The 20185-nt window shown below is 48.6% G+C and overlaps 1 pseudogene; it reads right to left on the bottom strand.

Moving 5' to 3' along the window:
- Positions 1-128: 128 nt before the first annotated feature.
- Positions 129-19796, bottom strand: LOC130259428 (zinc finger protein 551-like; annotated as a pseudogene).
- Positions 19797-20185: the final 389 nt, after the last annotated feature.

The following is a 20185-nucleotide window of genomic DNA, read 5'->3' as shown; positions in this document are numbered from 1 at the left end:
AGCTGCTCTCCCTGATTGGCTGGATATTCTCCATCGCATTGTCTGATTGGCTGAGGAGAGGCCCGGGAGTTGAGAGAAGGAACAGGAGAGATCCCGCCCCGAGCACCGAACGGGAACAACAGACCCAGCCTGGGCACAGGGAGGGAATTTATTACCAACCAAATCAAAGCAAGTCAAGGAGAAGGGAGAGAAATCTCTACAGCCCCTTCCCCCCACCCAACATGGATCACCAGGGCTCTGCCCAACAGGGGTCAGGGAGGATCATCCAACACTGATCCTCCCATGGGGGATGGACCTGGAGCAGAGCACGAAGCTCTTCCCACACTCGGGGCACTCACAGGGCTTCCCTTAGTGGTGGCTCCGTTGATGTTGGGTCAAGGCTGAGCTCTGTGAGAAGCTCTTCCCACACTCAGGACACTCGTAGGGCCTCTCCCCGGTGTGCATGCGCTGGTGTTTTCTCATGGTGGAGTTGTCCTTGAATCCCTTCCCACAGCTGGGGCAGTGGAAGGGCCTCTCTTCTGTTTGAATCCACTCATGTTTGAGGCAATCAGAGTTGGTCTGAAAACTCTTCCCAAACTCGGGACACTTGTAGGGCCTCTTCCCAGTGCGGATGTGCTGGCATCTTCTCAGGTCGGAGAGGACCCCAAAGCTCTTCCCTCATTCCAGGCAGGTGTAGGGCCACTCCCCTGAGTGGATCATCTGGTGCCGCAACAGATTGGAGATGTCTCTGAATCCCTTCCCACATTTCCCACATTCAGAGGGCTTCTCCCCAGTGTGGATCATCTGGTGTTGGATCAACCAGGAGCTGCACCTGAAACCCTTCCCACATTCCAAGCACTTGTGGGGCTTCTCCCCTCCATGAGGCTTCTCCACCAGATCTGAACTCTGCCTGGATCTCCAGCTGCCTTCCTGGCTCAGGGAGGGTCTTTCCTCCTCGCAGCTCCCAGGGCTGGGTTTGCAGCCCCTCCTCCTGAGGGATCTCCAGGGCTTTTCCTCCTCCTCCATCCACCCACACCTTGGGAATGACAAACCTCAGTTTGGGGAAAAAAGAAAAGGAGAGGGCCATGAGCTGGGGGTTCCTTCTTGCCCAAGCTCATCTCAGGAAGTCATTGGAAATCTTGTTTCTATAAGAACTTCCCAAACACCAAGACTCAGCCCAAAAATTCTCCAAACTTAGAGACACAGATGAAAAACCCCACAAACACCAAGATTCGGCCAAAACTCCAACAAAAATATAAATATCCAGGCTCCATAAAAAAACAAAGCACCAATATTCAGCCCAATAAATCTCAGAAACACCAAGATTCACCCCTGTGAAAATTGCGCATCCCCCTCTCCAGTCACCTGCTGCATGTAATGAGGACAACACTCCTGGGGCCTGGGAAGGTGGAACATTGTGCTCTTTCAATTTCTGCTGTTCCTCCTCCTCCTCCTGTGTCCCCTACTCTTTCTCATACTCCTCTTCCTCCTACTATTCCTCCTCCTTCCGCACAATCCCACCTTCTCATCCCATGTGCATCATTGGATCATTTTGTTCTTCAGCCCTGCTTCTCCTTCCCTTCTCCTGCTGCCCCCAGGCCCAGCACCACTGCCAGCTCCCTCTTTTCCCCAAACCCACAACATCCCAGCACAGGGGCAGGGATCGAGCTGGGGCAGCTCGGGCTGGGGCAGCGCTGGGCTCTTGGCCGCTCCCACCTGCACTCGGTTCCCACTTGTCAGGGTCCACACCAGATGCGGAGTCCTGATAGGTTCTTTTAGGGATCTCAAAGCACAAAAGACACAGCAGGGGACAAAACCAGTTTACTTTTGCAAAAATGCACCTTTATTTAGTGCCAACCAAAATGCGATAGAGGGACAGGAAATAAAAGAGAGAGAGAGAGTGAGAGAGTGAGAGACAAAGAGGGGTTGGGATTATAGCTACCAAGAGGGGCAGACGATCCTCGTGGAAGCAGCCAGTAGATGTCCGTTGCCGTCCGGGGAGATCTCAGGGGTCTTTAGTTTGAGGGTGTCTTTAATAGTCTTTTCCAAGGCATCGGGCAACTGGCCAAACAGGTGAGGACTTTCATGGACGCTTTGGGTTCCGTTGGGGGAACAAACCCACAACAAGCCCAAGCGAGTCCTTGTCGATGAAACAAACACAGGGCACTCCATCTCTGACCAGTTCATTGTTCTCACACCTGTGGGAGCCTTGTCGAGTAAACACAGCTCAGTGCACCGTGACTAGCCCTAAACCAGTCTCCTGAGAAACCAGTCCTGGTCCAATGGGCACCACCTGCGAACAATCACTTGGTGTTCCTCCCATCCCTGGCCAGCACCTTTAAACTGCAATTTGAGGGGTCTTCTTAGGCCTCAGGTGAGGGTCGTTGGGGAAAACAAACGAGAGGCTTTCAGACGGACTCTCACACCACTGCAGCCACTCCCTCCACGACAGCGCGGGGGGGCCCGGCCTTGGCGCTGCCCCCATGGCTGCATTCAAGTGACAGAGCTCCAGAGCCAGGATAGGAGAGATTGATGAGACATTCCCTGGCCTGAGGGAAAAAATGTGTTTATGGATAGGTCTGCAAGGGCAGGAGAAGGGAAAAGAGTTCCAAGACACGCTCTGATTAAGGAAAGGGAATTAGACCAAGCGCAGGTTACTCAGCTTAACTGGCAGAGCTGTGTGTGCTTGGAAGAGCCTGGCACTGAAATGCCCTGAGCAGGAAGGCTCAAATATCTGCTGGTGACAGCATGGCAGCTAACAGGGTGGCTAAAGCAATTCTGACCTCTTCAGCTGAATGCGTTATTAAGGTATTTCTAAAACAAGTAATTCCAAGATAAGGGATTGTGGAAGCAACAGACTCAGAGAACTCATTTTATAGGAAAGATGCTTCAGGGGGTTATGGCTGCTTTAGGAATACAATGGGACCTCCACAAGTCCTGGCAACCTTAGAGCTCAGGTCAGGTAGAATGAATGAGGAAATAAAGAAACTCCTTTGGAAGCTGGTGACAGAAACCAAGATGCTACTGGTACGGCTTTTGCCATTGGCTTTGGCAGGAATAAGAGCCAGATCCTGGGCAGATATTAAATTATCTCCCCTGAATTCCTTTGGAATTCCTTACCTGCTAATTCTCCACCTAGTGGGGGGAGCAGGTAAGGGATGTGTATTTCAAACAGTCTGTGGCCACAATCCTATCTCCTGTGAAATCTCTCCCACAGGAAGCTGGGCTGTCACAGAGCCTGCCTTGGCACTTTGCTGTTCCCAACATGCAACCAGGACATTGGGTCCTGCCTAAGGAGTGCAGAGAAGCACCACTGGTGGCCAAGTGCCATGGCCCATCCCAAGTGTCCTTGAGCACAGAAACAGCCCCAGCACAGCTCAGCACGGGGGACCTCTCACCCTGGGATCAGGGGCTCTCAAGCCCTGCAGATTTGCACTTCCCGGCTGCAGCACCAGCATAGGAGGCCCCACTGAGCCTGCACTGAAGGCAACGCAGCAGCAGCCAGGGCTCCACAGCGGGGGAAGCCCCTCGGCCTGCCCACACATCCTGTGCTCACATCCTCTGCCTGGGCACCCTCCTTTGGCTTCTCCAGCCACTGGGGCCAATCCTTGCTGCCACTGCGGCAGCTTCACTGCTTTCTGTGCCTGCACTGCCACAGCTGCTGGGGAACACAACGGCACAATTCCACTCTGGCTGTAAATATACCAAGTTTAAATTTCTTAAAAATCTCATTTCACTTCTCAGGCTTGGTTTGGTTTGCCTTGGGGAAAGGAATTTTAAAGGCTTGTTTTTAAGTGATGTTACACCACTCAAGAGAGATGAGTTTAACATCTCAACAGACTGGGAATGGCCCAAAAGATCCCCACAAAGATAACAACCATTAATAAAACAACACTGGCCATCAGCAAACATCAAGGAGCACCCATCCCAGACACTGCCCCAAGGCATAACTGTAGACACCTGGTCTGCAGAAGCCTGAGAAGGAAATCCAGGAGTGGGACCTATTTAACATCAGAAGAGGAGAAATCCAGGTGCAATAGGAAACCAAACAGTGAAAACTACACAACTTGGAAGCAATGAACATTAATGGGCTTCAGTGAGTTCAGACTGTATAAAGTTAAGGAAAATCTAGTAAAGGTCACATCTCATGAAATTATTTTCTCTGCACACCTGTGGTATGCCCGTCACATATCCTGGCCAGAATCAAATAATACCCTGACTCTCTAACACTAAAGATATCAAGTAAAAAGCAGATTGTGCTGGGTCCACAGGTGAGTCATCCAATGGCTGCTCTGGAAGTGCATATTGATTTCAGGCAGGCAGGAGAAGACCTTCTTTAGAAATGCAAATTAACCCTCCTGGGGCAAAGTACTCATTTATCATTTGAATTACAGGATTAGATAACAAGATGTCAGCGAAATAGTAATCAACCACAAAAATCCAGTTCTTGACCTTGCTGACCAAGTTATCCCAAAGTATAAGGCAACATTTGTGGAAAATTAAATTACCCAAACTGCTGTTCGTGAAAAGTGGTGAAACAGATAACAAAGGAAATAATAAGTAGCTCATATTCCAGTCCAAATGTAGAAAGGATGGGAATGGGACACATTTTCGTGGTTCCCTGGCAGACCATGGGTTAAACGAATGCCGTTCCTCCTCTGATGTGCTCCAGCAACTCTCATCTTTTTCCCATGCATGACACCTTGCTGAGTGCAGCTCATTCAGCAGGTGAGTAAGGGGATGCAGGTGGCAGCCAGGCCTCCTGATCCAGAAACGGCTACAAAAGGACAGGCAGTGAGGTCACTGAAAAAAATGGCAAAACCAAAGAGAAGCAAGGAAAAGAGATTGAGCCAATGGTTATTAATGTCAGTAAAGATAATGAGTGAGAAAATTCGAAAAATGTTTGAGTGGAGTAAGATTAATGTGCTTGGAGATAGGACAAAGGATTACTATAAAAGGAAGTAATGGGAGAAACCATCAGTTTCAGAAAATGTTATTTATTGACGTGGACTGATGCTCAGCCAAGATCCTGCTCAATTCCTGAACTTTGAGAAGAAGAAACACTTAACAAAACCATAAATATCAGATGTTTCACTAAAGGAAGGGTGCATATTAAGGAGGACATGCAGGAGGCGGATCGGGAAATCTGAACCTTCAAAGTGCCTCAGCCAGCGGGGAAAGGGAGAGGGAGATGCTGCCGGCAAAATGAGAATAAAAAGGAGGCTGCGTTTTAGAGACCCAATGGCAAATGCCACATGGCCTCTCCCTTTGTTCATCAATAAAGTCACTTTTAGAGGACTCCTCTGTCTCTTTTGTGCACACAAAACTCTGGCGACGTGAATTTTCCTGCACAGCCCTGGGGCATCTCTCAAACACTTGCCCACCTCGGGCTCCTGCCAGGGCTCCACGTAGGTCCCGGCTCCATCCTGGACTCACCCCTAGCTCCCACCGCCCTCAGCTCCTGCTCACCCTGAGCTCCCGGCAGTTCAGGGCAGCAGCGGTTCCTTGGCCCGATGCCCAGGCCGGGCCCAGCGCTGGTGCCGCTCCTCAGGCGAGGTTTCCGAGAAATGGCGGAGCTCGGGGAAAGGGAGGAGAGTCCGTGTCGTATGCAGGGTGCAGAGCCTGACTATAGCTGTTTTTTGGGGGACTGGATGCCTTTCAAACCCCGAGGTAGCTACACAAAGTCCAGATAGCTCAGAACTTGCTAGCAACAGTCTAATTACATCAAGCAACAAAGAGCATTTATAGGTTTTTGGAGGATTGAACTTTTAACCAATAGAATCTACACATTATAAAGTAACTAATTATCTTTAAATTCTAAGTAAGAAAAGAACCAATTATTGTAACACTTTAAGAACCAATAGAAATACTAAGAGATAACGGGAGTTTGGATAAGGAAAGAGGCCCCTGTCCTTAGGAATTCCTTTGTTTTAAGGAATAAAATTTCAGGGGCCTGTTTTGGGGGAGGTAGAATTTCCTACAATTCCTCTCTCTGTATTTACAAAGAAAGTGTCTTTAACAGTTTTCCTAAAGCATTGAACTAAACATGAAAACATAGCTAACACAACAAGGATAACAATAAAAATCCACAAAATTCCCTTGACCAAGGAAGAAACCCATCCTGTCAGTCCACATTGGCTAAAAAGGTTGTTGACCCAATCTGGAGTGGTTTCAGTTTTCAGGTCTTTCACGAGGTCTTTCAGCTTCTGGATGTTTTCGTGAATGGATGTGGAGCGGGAAGAAAGGTTGAAGCAGCACATTCCATCGAAGTCGTCACATCCGTGTCCATGAGAGAGCAGCAGGAAATCAATTTTGCATGTCTTGTCTCTTCATCTTTCAAAAGGTCACTCAGAGCGGCAGATGTAGCGTTGGCCTGCTTACTAAGCCAGCACCCTAAATGATCAATATCACCAAGGGCCTTTGCTGCTGCTACCCATGGGTAAAACAGGGAGACAGCAATTCTTTTGGGCTTGTTCCAAATGTACACTTTGGGGTCACAATCTTGGTCAAATTCAGTGTAAGATCTTTTTTCACGTTTTGATTTGCTTTCTTTTTTCCAATTATGTAACAAGGTAATGTTGGGGGTGAGGGTAGAAAGCTTGCCAAGGCTACAGGGTCCTCCCTGAAGATGGGAGGGAATTCCGGCCCAAACTCGATCACCACAAATGAGAAACATTCCCCTGGGCAGTTTCTTGGGATGAAGAGAAGACTCAGAAATTGTGGGAGCGGTGTAATTACACCAATCTGGATAGTTGCATGCTTTGCTGATGGGTGATATGTTTGTTCGGTATGTGTTTTTGTACAAATCCAATTCATGTATGTTTTGCCCTGGGCGTTTAAAGTAAAATTTGACACAGTATGTTGCTTTGGAGGACCCCAGCAAATCTAATTCTTGGGGTTCCTCAAGGGCATTTGGCAAAATTTTTGTCCAATCATCCCAAGTGTCCATGGGGTTAGGCCTCTTACCGGTGGTGCAAAGAAGTTCTGAATTTTGAACGGGCCATTCATCTGCTGCAAATGGAAGTCCCACTAAACATGTGGAGAGTGGATTGTCAAGGCTGCCTAGGGATAAACACAGGTTATCTTGTTTTAATGTCTTTGCTAAGGTCACCCAAACATTGTGGTTGGGTTGTGGGCTTATCCAACCGGAGGCATGTGGTATGTTGAAGAACATCCAGGCAGCAGTGAAAACAACACCAGCTAAGACAATTTTCATCTTTGAACGATGATGAGGCTTCTGATAGGAAATACAAGCAAAATTTGTTATTTTGAAAAGAGGAGGGATAGGGTTTTTGTCCTTTCCTTTCTTTCCCCTTCTTTTAACACTAAACTAAAAAAAAATTTGGTATAGGGTAAAGAGTTTTAACTAAAGTAATAACATCCGATATTCATGGCCCTCTTAAGTGTTTCTTCTTCTCGAAGATCAGGAATTGAGCAGGATTTTGGCAGAGCAGGTGTATCTGTAAATTAGTAATAATTTCCGAAACTCATGGTTTCTTCCATTACTTCCTTTTATACAGATCCCTGGCCCTAACTGCAGGCACATTCATGTTATTTTGTACAATCTCTCTTCTCATTTTCTCAAACATTATCTTTGCTATCTTTAATTACCATTTGTTTAGTCCCTTTTCCTGAGTCCTCTTTGGTTTTGGGATTTTAAATGGGTACTTTGACCCAGAAGTGTTAATCTGCATTTCTAAGCTCCTCTCTTGGCTGCCTGAAACCAGTGCTAATCTTCCAGGGCAGCCATTGCATGACTCACGTGTGCCCCCAACCACAATCTGCTTTTAACTTGGTATCTTTAGTGTTAGAGAGTCAAAGCATTACTTGATTCTTGCCAATATGTGCAGCAGAAATAATTTCATCTACACATAGGCCGAGTGTGCAGAGAAAATCATTCCATGACAGGTGAGTTTTACTAAATTTTTCCTGAATTTAATACAGTCTGAACCCGTTGAAATGCATTGGTTTAATGTTAATTAGTTTCAAGTAGTATACTGCTCACTACTGGGTTTTCTATAGGACCCAGATTTCTCCTCTTCTGATGTTAATTAGGTCTGCACTCCTAGGTTTCCTTTTCAGCCTTTTCCAGACAATGTGTTTTCAGCTACACCCAGAGCTGTCTCTGAGGTAGGTATTCCTTGATGTTTCCTGATGGTAGATGATGTTCTGTGTATGGTTGTTATCTTTGTTGGTATCTTTTGGGCCATTCCCAGTCTGTTGAGATGTTAAACTCATCTTTGTTTAGTGGTGTGGCATCCATTAAAAACACCCTTTAAAATTCTTTTCCCCAGGGCAAAGGCAAGGGACTGTTTGAAATATACATCCCTTATGCCCACCCTCCACTAGGTGAAGAATTACCAGGGTAAGGAATTCCAAACACTGATTCCAAGGGAGATAATTGAATATCTACCCTGGCTCTGGCTCTTATTCTTCCCAAAGCAAATGGCAAAAGCCATACCTGTGGCATCTTTATTTCTATCACCAGGTTCTGAAGGAGTTTCTTTATTCCCATATTCATTCTTTCTACTTGACCTGAGCTCTGGGGGTGCCAGGGCTTGTGTTGGTCCCATTGTATTCCTAAAGCAGCCATAACCCCCTGAAGGATTTTTCCTATAAAACGAGTTGCCCATCTGAGTCTATTGCTTCCACAATCCCTTATCTTGGAATTAATACTTTTAGAAACACCTTAATAAGTGATCCAGTGATTGCTGAAGGAGTCAGAATTCCTTTTGTCAACCTGTCAGTTCCCATGCTGTCACCAGCAGATATTTGAGCCTTCCTGCTCATTCAAAATTCTCCTATGCCACTGAACAAGTGTCATTCTGTAGTCACGGAGCACTGCTCATCCATGTAGAGGCTCTTTTGGTTATCAAAGCTTTAACTTGGTGCCAGACTTGAACAACAGGAGATCCTTCTGCCATCACTTCTTGGTCTCACGTTCCATTACAGCTGTGGCTTCACAATTCTGCAGACAGTGAGACCACTCTGGCCACTGGGTTAAACATTTTAGCATGAGAATTCCTTTTGCATGGTCCTGTGTAACATCCACATTTTAAAAAAGGAGGTTCACTTTCCTGGTAAATATTTAAAGGTTTATTAAAAGACAGTAAGAGACAAACAATAAAGCAAAAGGTGATAACAGCAGTGTGCTGCATTCCTTAAATGCATCGACCTGTTGCATAGTCAGGGATCTTCATGCATTATTCAAAATCATTTTCCAAAACCTGTAAATCAACTTTTTTTCCTTCCCTGGGGGGTCTAGTGTCCCATAATCTAGGTATGTGAATAAGTTCCTGACTATCTTTACATCACCATGTTATAGTCCAAGAAAAACATACTTATTACACTACTATTTTTAAGTTTTGTTAATAGCAAAACAAACAAATAACAAACGGCAAGTTTTCCAGCATTATACATATAGCACTCATTTTAATATTTCCCAAAAGCCAGTAATATAATATATATTATAACACACATACAGTTCAAATTTTTTTTCTGAGTCTGGAAGAGCCATGGCTGAGGCACCAATCATTTTGGTTTTATTTAATTTTCTGAGGTTTTGCTGTTTCTTGTGTCCATACCACAAGATTGACGTTATCAGGGTTTAAAAAGTCATACAATGTTCTGGCTCAAACAGGGAATCCTCAATCCAGGTCCTGCAATTCACTATTAATCCTCAGAATTGTCCCAGCTCCATTTTAGTGCTGGGTAATGTTACTTCTGAGATTCCCTGGTCCTTCTCTGGGTCAATACAGCACAAACCTTCAGTCAGTATACGTCCCAAATATTTAACCTTTTTCTCTTCTATTTGCCCTTTTTTTTTTTTTTTTTTCCCAAGTACTGAAAGATGCTTTTTAGCCTGAACATTCAGCCATTTCAGAGAGGCTTCTTCTACTTGGGTGAAGCATTTGAGAGGTACAGACTTCCCACTGCAGCCATTGCTGCATCCCCCGCTTAATATAAACCCCACTTTTCTACAGCTAACGATATTCATGGCTCTGTTAAGTCTTTGTTGTTCTTCTGGAAGTTCATTAATTTAGCAGGACCTTGGCTGAGCAGCAGTCTGTGTGGTCAGTTAAAAACATTTTCTGAACCTGGTGGCTTCTGCTGTCACTTCCTTAGGTACACGTCCCTGGCCCTGTCTCCAAGGAGATTCCCAGCATCTGTTTGTAAAGACACTTTCCTGTTCTTCCTTCCATGGAGGTCCAGGCAGAGCCGCAGCTCCCAGTGTTCCCCACCTGGATCCCACCTGCGGCCCCCCCCCCGGGCTCCAGCGCCCCCCGCGAGGGGAATTTGGGGAGGTGGGAGGGGGGCAGCGCCAAGGCCTGGCCCCCCCGCGTTGTCGTGGCGGGAGCGGCTGCAGTGGGGAACGAGTGCGGGCGTGAGCAGCCGAGAGCCCAGCGCTGCCCCAGCCCGAGCTGCCCCAGCTCCATCCCTGCCCCTGCGCTGGGATGCTGTGGGTTTGGGGGGGAAGAGGGAGCCGGCGGTGGTGCTGAGCCTGGGGGCAGCAGGAGAAGGGAAGGAGAAGCAGGGCTGAAGAACAAAATGGTCAAACGATGCACGTGGGAGGAGAAGGTGGGATTGTGAGGAAGGAGAAGGAATAACAGGAAGAGAAGTGTGAGGAAGCGTAGGGACACAGGAGGAGGAAGAGGAACAGAAACGGGCAACACGACAACATTTTAGCTGTCTCTGCATCTGCAGGCTCCCCCCCAGCCCCGGGACCTTTGCCCTCACCACATACACCAGGTGACAGGGGAGGGGAATCCACGATTTTCGCATGGGTAAATCTTCGTGTTTCTGAGCTTTATTGGGCTGGAAGTTTTTGCTTGGTTTTTTTGTGGGGGCTGAATCTTTTTGTTTTGGAGGAGATTCTGGCTAAATCTTGCAGTTTTGGGGGGGGGGGGGGCTTTCTGTCTTGATGTTGGGAGGATTTTTGGGCTGAATCTCGGTGTTTTGGAGGTTCTTATAGACGCTACATGCCCAATGACTTCCTAAGATAAACTTGGGCAAGGAGGAACTCCCATCCCAAGGCCTTCTCCTCTTGTTTTTTCCTCATACCAGGATTTTTCATTACCAAGATGTGAGTGAATGGAGGAGGAGGACAAGTACTGGAGACCCTTCACAACGAGAGGCTGCAAACCCAGCACAGGGAGCTGTGAGGAGGAAAGACCCTCCCTGAGCCGGGAAGGCCGCTGGACATCCAACCCGAGCTCAGAGCTGGTGGAGGAGCCTCATGGAGGGGAGAGTCCCCACAAGTGCTTGGAATCTGGGAAAGGTTTAAGATGGAGGTCCAGGCTGATGCAACACCAGAGGCTCCACACTGGAGAACAGCCTTGCGAGTGTGGGGAATGGGGGAAGAGCTTTAATGACAGCTCCAATCTCATCAGGCACCAGAGGATCCACACTGGGGAACGGTCCTACACTTGCTTGGAATGTGGGAAGAGCTTTGGGTGGATATCCGGCCTGAAACAACACCAGCGCATCCACAACAGGGAGAGTGTGGGAACAGCTTCCCTCAGAGCTCTCACTTGACCCGACACCAACGGAGCCACCACTAAGGGAAGCCCTGTGAGTGCCCCGAGTGTGGGAAGAGCTTCGTGCTCTGCTCCAGCTCCATCCTCCATGGGAGGATCGGTGTTGGACGATCCCCAGTGACCCACGTTGGGCAGAGCCCTAGTGATCCGTGGTCCTGGTGATCCCCGTTGGGTGGGGGGAAGGAGTTGGAGAGATTTCTCTCCCTTCTCCTTGTCCTGCTGTGATTTGGTTGGTAATAAATTCCCTCCCTGTGCCCAGGCTGGGTTTGCTGTTCCCATTCGGCGCTAGGGGCGGGATCTCTCCTGTTCTTTCTCTCAACTCCCGGGCCTCTCCTCAGCCAATCAGACAATGCGATGAAGAAGATTCAGCCAATCAGGACGAGCAGCTGTGATGACTCACCGGTTGCCGGGCAGAGCCGCAGCACCCAGTGTTCCCCACCTGGACCCCATCCTCCCCGCGCAATCACGATCCCCGCGCGGTGTCCCCTCCAGTCCCTCCCCAGTCCCGCCCCACAATAAACGGGACCGGGATGAACTGGAAAGCTTTATTGGGAACACTGGGAGCACCCGGGTGGGGGAAAAGTGGGGCTGGGTGGGAGACACAACCCCCCCAAAATCAGCTTGGGCATGGAGCGGGGAGTCCTGGCTGGGCCTGAGGCCACGGGGATGGGCTGAAGCCGCTGCTGGGTCAGGAGCTCTCTGGGCAGAGAAAAGGGGGTGGTACTGGATTGGTGGCCCCAGGGGTAGCACACACACTCTGGGGGAGGGGAAACATGACTCCCGGGACCCCCCCTCACCTTCTTGCACAGGTAGAAGCCGAGCCCCAGCGCCAGGAAGACGAAGCCAAACACGGAGCCTCCGATCTCCATCAGCAGCTAACTCTGGGCAGCGTCCGGCGGCATCTCTGGGGGTTCGTAGGATCAGGATCCTCCAAATCCTTTCCCAGACACCCCAAGCCTCTCTAAGCACCTTTCTAATCACCCCAGCCCACCCAGGACCCCCTGAAACCTCTTCCCAGTCTCTTCTCAGCCTCCCTGAGACCCACCAAAATCCCTCCTGTCCCTCTCAGGATCCCACAGCCCCCTCCCAATTGCCCCCCACCGCGCCAGGACCCCCAAACCCTCTTCTAGTCCCTTCCCAGCCGCTCCATGACTCAACACGACCTCTTCCAGTCTCTTCCCAGCACAGCCAACGTCATTCCAACCCCTGCTTTCCAATCCCCGATCTTTTTCCAGCCCCTCCAGGCTCACTCAAATCCCTCCTAGTTTAGCCCAGCACCCCCTAACTCCCTCCCAGTACCCACCAGAATCCCCAGAACCTCATTCCACCCTCCCCAGCATCCGTCATTCCCCTTCTCAGCCATTCTAGATGCCCGAGCCCCACTCCCAATTTAAACCAGGCTATGTCATACTTCCTGTTAGTTACTCCCAGCACACCCCAACCCTTCTACCAGCCTCCCCAGTACCTCCCCACTCCCCTTGCAATGCAGCGTCCAGGCTGTGCCCCAATGCCGGCTCAGGGGGTGCTCCAGGCTGACGTGCTCCACCTGGCAGCTGGAGGTGGTCCTGCACTGGGGGGCATTTCCAGCAGCACCAGGAGCTTTGTAGAAATTCAGTCCCTATTGGGGACCAGGTCAGTGGCCACCACATGCCCTGAGAGCTGCTGATGGCCGTGGAACCACCTCAGCTGGATGTGGGCAGGGTAGAAATCTATCACAGAGCAAAGCAGGCAGCTGGAGATGGACTGGGGGCTTGAAAGCCACAGTGAGATGGAAAAACTGGGGGACACTGGGAGAAAGTGAGGACACACTGGGATCAGCTGGGTGGAACTGGGAGAAATGGGAGAGGGGTAGTGTGGTGGCACTGAGAGGGACTGGGAATGAAATTGGAGAGATTGGGGGAACACTGGGAGAGAGTGGAGTGGATTGGGGTACTGCGGGAGAGGGTGTAGGTTTTGGATTGGACTGAAAGGGACTTGGAAAGGACTGGGAGGGACTGGGGGGTCACTGGGAGAGAGGGTGGAGGTCTGGGAGTGGAGTTAGAAGGACTGGGAGTGGACTGAGAATGGAATGGAATGGACTGAGAGGAATTAGAAGAGACTGGTGACACTAAAAGGACTGTGAGGATATGGGGAGGGACTGGGGAGGCTCTGAGAAGGCCGAGATGCACATGTGGGGGAGCACTGGAAGAGACTGGGATGGACTGGGGTGTCGCTGTTGAGGTGGATGCGACGTATGAAAGGATGCACTACATTTCAGAAGGCTAAAATCTGTTTATTAGAACAGCATGCTGTCTTTCATACACTCTGCAAAGTTTACATTTTATTCACTGGTTACAATAGATCATTACAAAGTTCATTGGAGTAAAATCATCTCCACCTCTATTTCTCGCAAAACTTTTCTCAAAATACTTTTCCCACCTGCACGTTTCTTCTTGCTTATTTTCTCCTTCTTCTCTTCTCATCTCCATACCAACAGCCTTGATAAAATTCCTTTCAAAGTAAACCTTATCAATTAACTCTCTCTGGCTCACAGACCAACTGTAATCGCCTTCCATAATCCCCCCTTTTTTTAATTTAAACTAAGAATGCAGCTGCTAAGGATTTTGCAGGGCTGTTGCAGAAATCCAAGCAGACAGCAGGGGGACAAACAATACCTCAACTCTCAAGGAAACCATTCAATTATTCTCATCTTCAAATTTAATATATTCCCATAAACTGACCCATTGTGATCTGGTAAGTCCATACAGTGCATACTCTCAAAATCCTGGCATCCATAACCATGTGCTAACAATAAAAATTACATTAACAAGGCACATAAAGGATAAATGTTCAAACACCATTACAGACTCCACAATCCCTTGATGACACATTTGTGGCAGAATGATACCTTCACTTTTAGTTAAATAAATTTTCCTCCACATAGAGTTATATTTTATGGTCAAAAGATAGAGTCATCTGTTCAGTCACCAATCAGAATTAAGCAGCATCCACTTTACAACTGACTGCTGTTATCATAATGCAAGCAAACCTAGTTGCTTAAAGTGTGGGCTTTCAGCTACTAATTCAGCACCCTTATACAAAAGGAATACCCCTCCCCTAGGTACATTAAGTTCCACTCTTTTGGGGTAGTAAATACTGTGTGAAAGCAAATGGTGCAAGACACATCACTCAGTACTGCCAATCTCTCTGTGGAGGAGAAGAAAAACACAAAGTAAAGGTAACATCCACTAATTTAAGTTCTTAGCCTGAGTCAGATGCCCCCATTTACTTGCCCTGAGTGATCACCTTCACAGCATGTTCTTTCAGAGTCCACGCTTCAATCCACCTGATGGTCAGTGTCTCCCACATGTTCTGCTTTGGCTGTGGAATCATCCATCCTGGTCCTTCTGGTGTGCTCCAAGTACGGCTTAACAGAGCGAGCAGCAACCCAACGAGGGCCATCCTCTGTCAAAACACAAGCAGACCCTCTCCCCTCCATGTTATTAATTCCACTGGGCCAGTCCACATTCCAGTAATTAAATCCTTAACCCATACCTTAACATCCTTACGAAAATTCGGCCATTTGGAATTTAAAGAAGAAAGATGATGAAATATAGGAGACAACTGTGAATCAGGCGAAGGACACAAGAAGTTTAACACATAAACAGTTTTATCCAACCTCACTTAAGGTAGTTCCCCTTTACTTTCCTCCTTTTTTTTTTTTAATTTAATAAATATTTGCAATTTCTGTGGAACATATGCTGGATCATTATCCATTTTTATACGCGAGGCAACCCCTAGAATTTAAAAAGCATGACAAAACTGACAAATAGCATCTTGAGCTGTTTCACCTGCAAATGCTGATGCAACTATAGCATGAGAAAAAGTATCAACCGTAACATGAGCATACTTTAAAGGAACAAATGCAGGCACTTATGGAACATCAGTTTGCCATTCTTGCAAAGGGAATAAACCCCTAGGATTTGTACCATAATACCGCAAAGCATGAGTCATATGACAATCAGGGCAAGAAGAAATAATTGACTTTGTTTCATTGTGTGATAACTTAAATTGCTACCATAATGCCTGAGCACTTTGGTGAAAAATTGATGATACAAAACTGCCTATTGTAATATAGGGTTTACTGTTTTAACTGGTGTCTTGGTTTGGAGGACAGGTATTTGCCAAGAAAGACAGGAACACCTCCCGAGATGGAGAATGTAAACCACCTCCCTCCTGTTTATTGTAATTTTGGACTCAGGGACTCTCAGGCAGAGATATGGGGGTAGGAGTAACAGCTCTTTACTAACAAAAACAACAGCAGCTATGAAAATTAACAACAAACAGAACAGTAACTCAGTTCCAGTCCTTTTCGGCTGCAGATACCCTTTTCCTGTGCCCAGTACTGGTGGTGGGGGCAGGGCAGGTCCCGTGCAGTTGTGGAGGGCTGGGACAATGTCAGCAGTATACAAGGTGGGACAAGGGATGAAGGAAGGACTCCCCACTCACTGTATGGGTCATGGCACTTGGCTGCATGCTCGGAAGTAGCAGGCTGGAGCAGGGAAGGCAGCAGTGCAGTGTCCCACAACAGCAAACCCGTCTCCCGGTGTTGGGATGGCGGGGATGGAAGCAAGCAGCCCCCGGACATCTTCCTGTCTTCCCATCTTCCTCTGACCCCACCAGCGAGCGAGAGGGACAGACTCTGCCCAACTACCTACCATCTCTTTTGCCATGAGCCATCATGAGCTAGGGTACAGCCCAACAAGACTTTTTAGCATCACAATGGAGAAAATTCCACAGAGAGAAAAAGGAACATACCCCAACCCCCAACATAGCCACAGTAGCCTTAGTTAAAGGGCACCTGTTTAGACAAGGGCCTGCAAACGGGAGAAATACAGACACGACCATATGCCACCTGAACCAGGGCAAGCTAGACCACATGATGCCACCTAATGATGTTTTATATCCAGCAAACAAAAACTAGGTTACTCAAGAACTGCTACTCTTTTTTTGCTTGATGCCCTCATGCCCCACACAAGGTGCCAAATTTTCTCTTTGTTTGAAAGTTAAGTGTCTGCTAAGAAAAGCAGAAGCCTCTCTTGAAATGGACAATGTAAACCTCCTCCCTCCAAATGATTATCATTTTGAAATTAAGCAGGTCTCAGGGAAAGATATGGGAATAGGAATAACAATTCTTCTACCAGGAAAATTAAAATAAAAATATAGTACTACAAAAAAAACCTAAACCCCAAACACTGAAAAAGTTCGAATACAACCTGATACCCTGACAGTCAGGGTGCTGGTAGCAGTCCCATTAAATGGTGGCTGCAGTCCTCCTGGAGTGAGAGATGTGGTTCTGTTGCAGCAGTGGCCTTGTAGAAGGATGCAGTTTTCCTTCCCTTAGTGGTGACCCCGTTGGTGTCGGTTCGTGGTTGAACTCTGTGAGAAGCTCTTCCCACACTCAGGACACTCGTAGGGCATCTCCCCAGTGTGGATTCGCCGATGAACAGTGAGGTTGGAGTTGTCCTTGAAGCCCTTCCTGCAGTCAGGGCAGCAGAAGGGCCTCTCATCTGTGTGAATCCACTCATGTCTGAGGAGTTTGGCGCGGGTCAGAAACCTCTTCCCACACTCAGGACACTCATAGGGCCTTTCCCCGGTGTGAATGCGCTCATGGCTTCTCAGGCAGAAGATCTGCCTAAAGCTTTTCCCACATTCTGCGCGGGTGTAGGGCTGTTCCCCTGAGTGGATCATCTGGTGCCGCATCAGATTGGAGATGTCACTGAAGCTCTTCCCACATTTCCCACACTTGTAGGGCTTTTCCCCAGTGTGGATCCTCTGGTGTTTGATCAGGTCGGAAGCCTGCCTGAAACCCTTTCCACATTCCAAGCACTTGTGGGGCTTCTCCCCTCCATGAGGCTTCTCCACCAGATCTGAGCTCTGCCTGGATCTTCGGCTGCCTTCCCGGCTCAGGGAGGGTCTTTCCCCCTCGCAGCTCCCTGGGCTGGGTTTGCAGCCCCTCCTCCTGAGGGATCTCTGGGGCTTTTTGTCCTCCTCCATCTGTCAATGCCTTAAGGATGAAAAATCCTGGTTTGGGGGAAAAACAAGAGGAGAGGGCCGTGGGCTGGGGGTTCCTCCTTGCCCAAGTGCAACTCAGGTAAACATTGAGTGTCCTGTATGTGTCAGAACCTCCAAAACACCAAAAATCAGCCCAAAATTCCTCCAAATATCATGACACAGATGAAAAACCCACCAAACAGCAAGATTTGGCCAAAACCCCCTCCAAAACAGAAAGATTCAGCCCTGCAAAAAACAAAATCACCAACATTTAGCCCAGTAAAGCTCAGAAACAGCAAGATTCACCCCTGTGAGAATCATGGATCCCTCTCTCTCATCACCTGCTGCATGTGGGGAGGGCAACGCTCCTGGGGCCTGGGGAGAGGCCGCAGATACAGGGAGGGGTGGAACCTCATGCTCCTTCCTGTTTCTGCTCCTCCTCTTCCTGTGTCCCTACTCTTCCTCATATTCCTCTTCCTCCTACTGTTTCTCCTTCTCCTGCACATCTTCTCCCATCTTCTCCCACATGCATCGTGTGACCATTTGCATTGGAAATTTTTGTGTATAGACATGAGTGACTTTGTGTATAGACATAGTGATGGCAAAAATTCAGTACGGGTTTTTCGATGTTCACCTTTAGGATGGATTTTGCAAAACTGGAAGAGCCTTAAAGGTAACACTTTAACAGATAAAATGTTAATAGAATATTGTTAATATGAAAAAAAAAAACCAAACAAACAGATTGTGGGGGGGCCATATATGAGTCATCCAATGTCTGCTCTGGAAGAGAAGAAGGGGTTCCAGACAGCCAGGAGAGGAGCTTTAGAAATGCAAATTAACACTGCTGGGGCAAAGTGTGGACAAAGTACCAGGGTCTTCTTGCCTGGGAGAGGAATTGGGCTGATTTCCTCTGGCCCTCACCCCAAGCTCTGCCTGCTTGCACAGATGGAATTTGCACAGCTAAACGCAGAGTCCATAGTGAGGATATCTGACTGCAACAGAAATTGGTTAAGTTGCAAAGGGAAACAGCAAATGAGGAACATTGTGAAAACTTTACTAAAATAACAATCAATTGGCCACTTCTAGCTCCTGAGCTTCCTGCCAAGCAATCCACTGAAATGAAGAACAAGACATTTCACAATAGATGGGATCAGATTATCAATTAACAGAAGGAGGTGGAGTTTGTGGAAAATTAAATTACTCAAACTGCTGTTTGCAAATAGATAAAACTGAAAAGGGGTAAAACAGGTAACATAGGAAACAAGAAAGTAGATAATGTACCACTCCAAACTGGGGAAAGGATGGGAATAGGACACGTTTTCGGGGTTCCCTGGCAGACCATGGGTTAAACGAATGCTGTTCTTCCTCTGATGTGCTGCAGCAACTCTCATCTCTTTTCCATGCACGACACCTTGCTGAGTGCAGCTCATTCAGCAGGTGAGCAAGGGGATGCAGGTGGCAGCCAGGCCTCCTGATCCAGAAACGGCTACAAAAGGACAGGCAGTGAGGGCACTGGGAATAATCCCAAAATCAAACAGGAACCAGAAAGAAAAAAAAACAGAATCAATGAGTAAATGTGTTTGGAGATAGGGGCAGGAACTTGTACATGAGAATGCAATGGAAGAAATCTTCAGATTCAGAAAATGTTACTAATTGACACAGACTGCTGCTCAGCCAAGATCCTGCTCAATTCCTGAACTTCGAGAAAGAGAAGCACTTAACAGAGCCGTGAAAATCGGATGTTATACTAAAGGAGAGGTGCATATTAAGGGAGACATGCAGGAGGTGGATCGGGAAATCTGAACCTTCAAAGTACCTCAGCCACTGGGGAAAGGGAGAGGGAGATGCGGCCGGGACAATGAGGATAAAAAGGAGGCGGCGTTTTAGAGACGCCATGGTAAATGCCACATGGTCTCTCCCTTTGTTCATCAATAAAGTCACTTTTAGAGGACTCCTCTGTCTCCTTTCTGCACACAAACCTCTGGCGACGTGAATTTTCCTGCACAGCCCCGGGTTCTCTCTCAAATATCCCTTGCCCGCCTCTGGCTCCTGCCGGGGTTCCACGTGGGTCCCGGCTCCATCCCGGACTCACCTCCAGCTCCCACCGCCCTCAGCTCCTGCTCACCCCGAGCTCCCGGCGGTTCAGGACAGCAGCGGTTCCTTGGCCCGATGCCCGGGCGGGGCCCAGCGCGGGAGCCGCTCCTCAGGCGAAGTTTCCGAGAAATGGCGGAGCTCGGGAAAAGGAAAGGAAGGTCATGCCGTGTACAGAGCCCGCCCCTCGGGAGCGGCGGCAGCCCGGTGGGGCGACGACGGAGATCGGAAGTGGCCCCGCGCAGGTGGGGGAGCCGTGCTGGCTTCCGCGGGGCTCGGGGCTGGCTGCAGGCGGAGGGGGCGGCAAGGGGCTCTGGCGGGTTCGTTGTGTCATGCCTTGCCCGTGTTCCCCCTGGGCTGAGGGCGCTGCGGGAGCCGCTTTCCGTGGTCTCCTTCCCGCTGGGGCCTTGGTAGAAGCCGCTGCCAGAGCAGCGACTCACCGCGCTGCAGTCGCTGCTGCTCCCGGACCCGCACAGGCGCTCCGGCAGTGTCGCCTTTGCTGCGGCACGATCGCCATGGGGGCCGCACCGGGGCCGGGCTTGTCC

The sequence above is a fragment of the Oenanthe melanoleuca genome, chromosome 14, assembly GCF_029582105.1.
Source record: "Oenanthe melanoleuca isolate GR-GAL-2019-014 chromosome 14, OMel1.0, whole genome shotgun sequence".
NCBI lineage: Eukaryota > Metazoa > Chordata > Aves > Passeriformes > Muscicapidae > Oenanthe > Oenanthe melanoleuca.
Note: the sequence above shows the minus strand (reverse complement) of the source record. Positions and strands in the feature narration are given on the sequence as shown.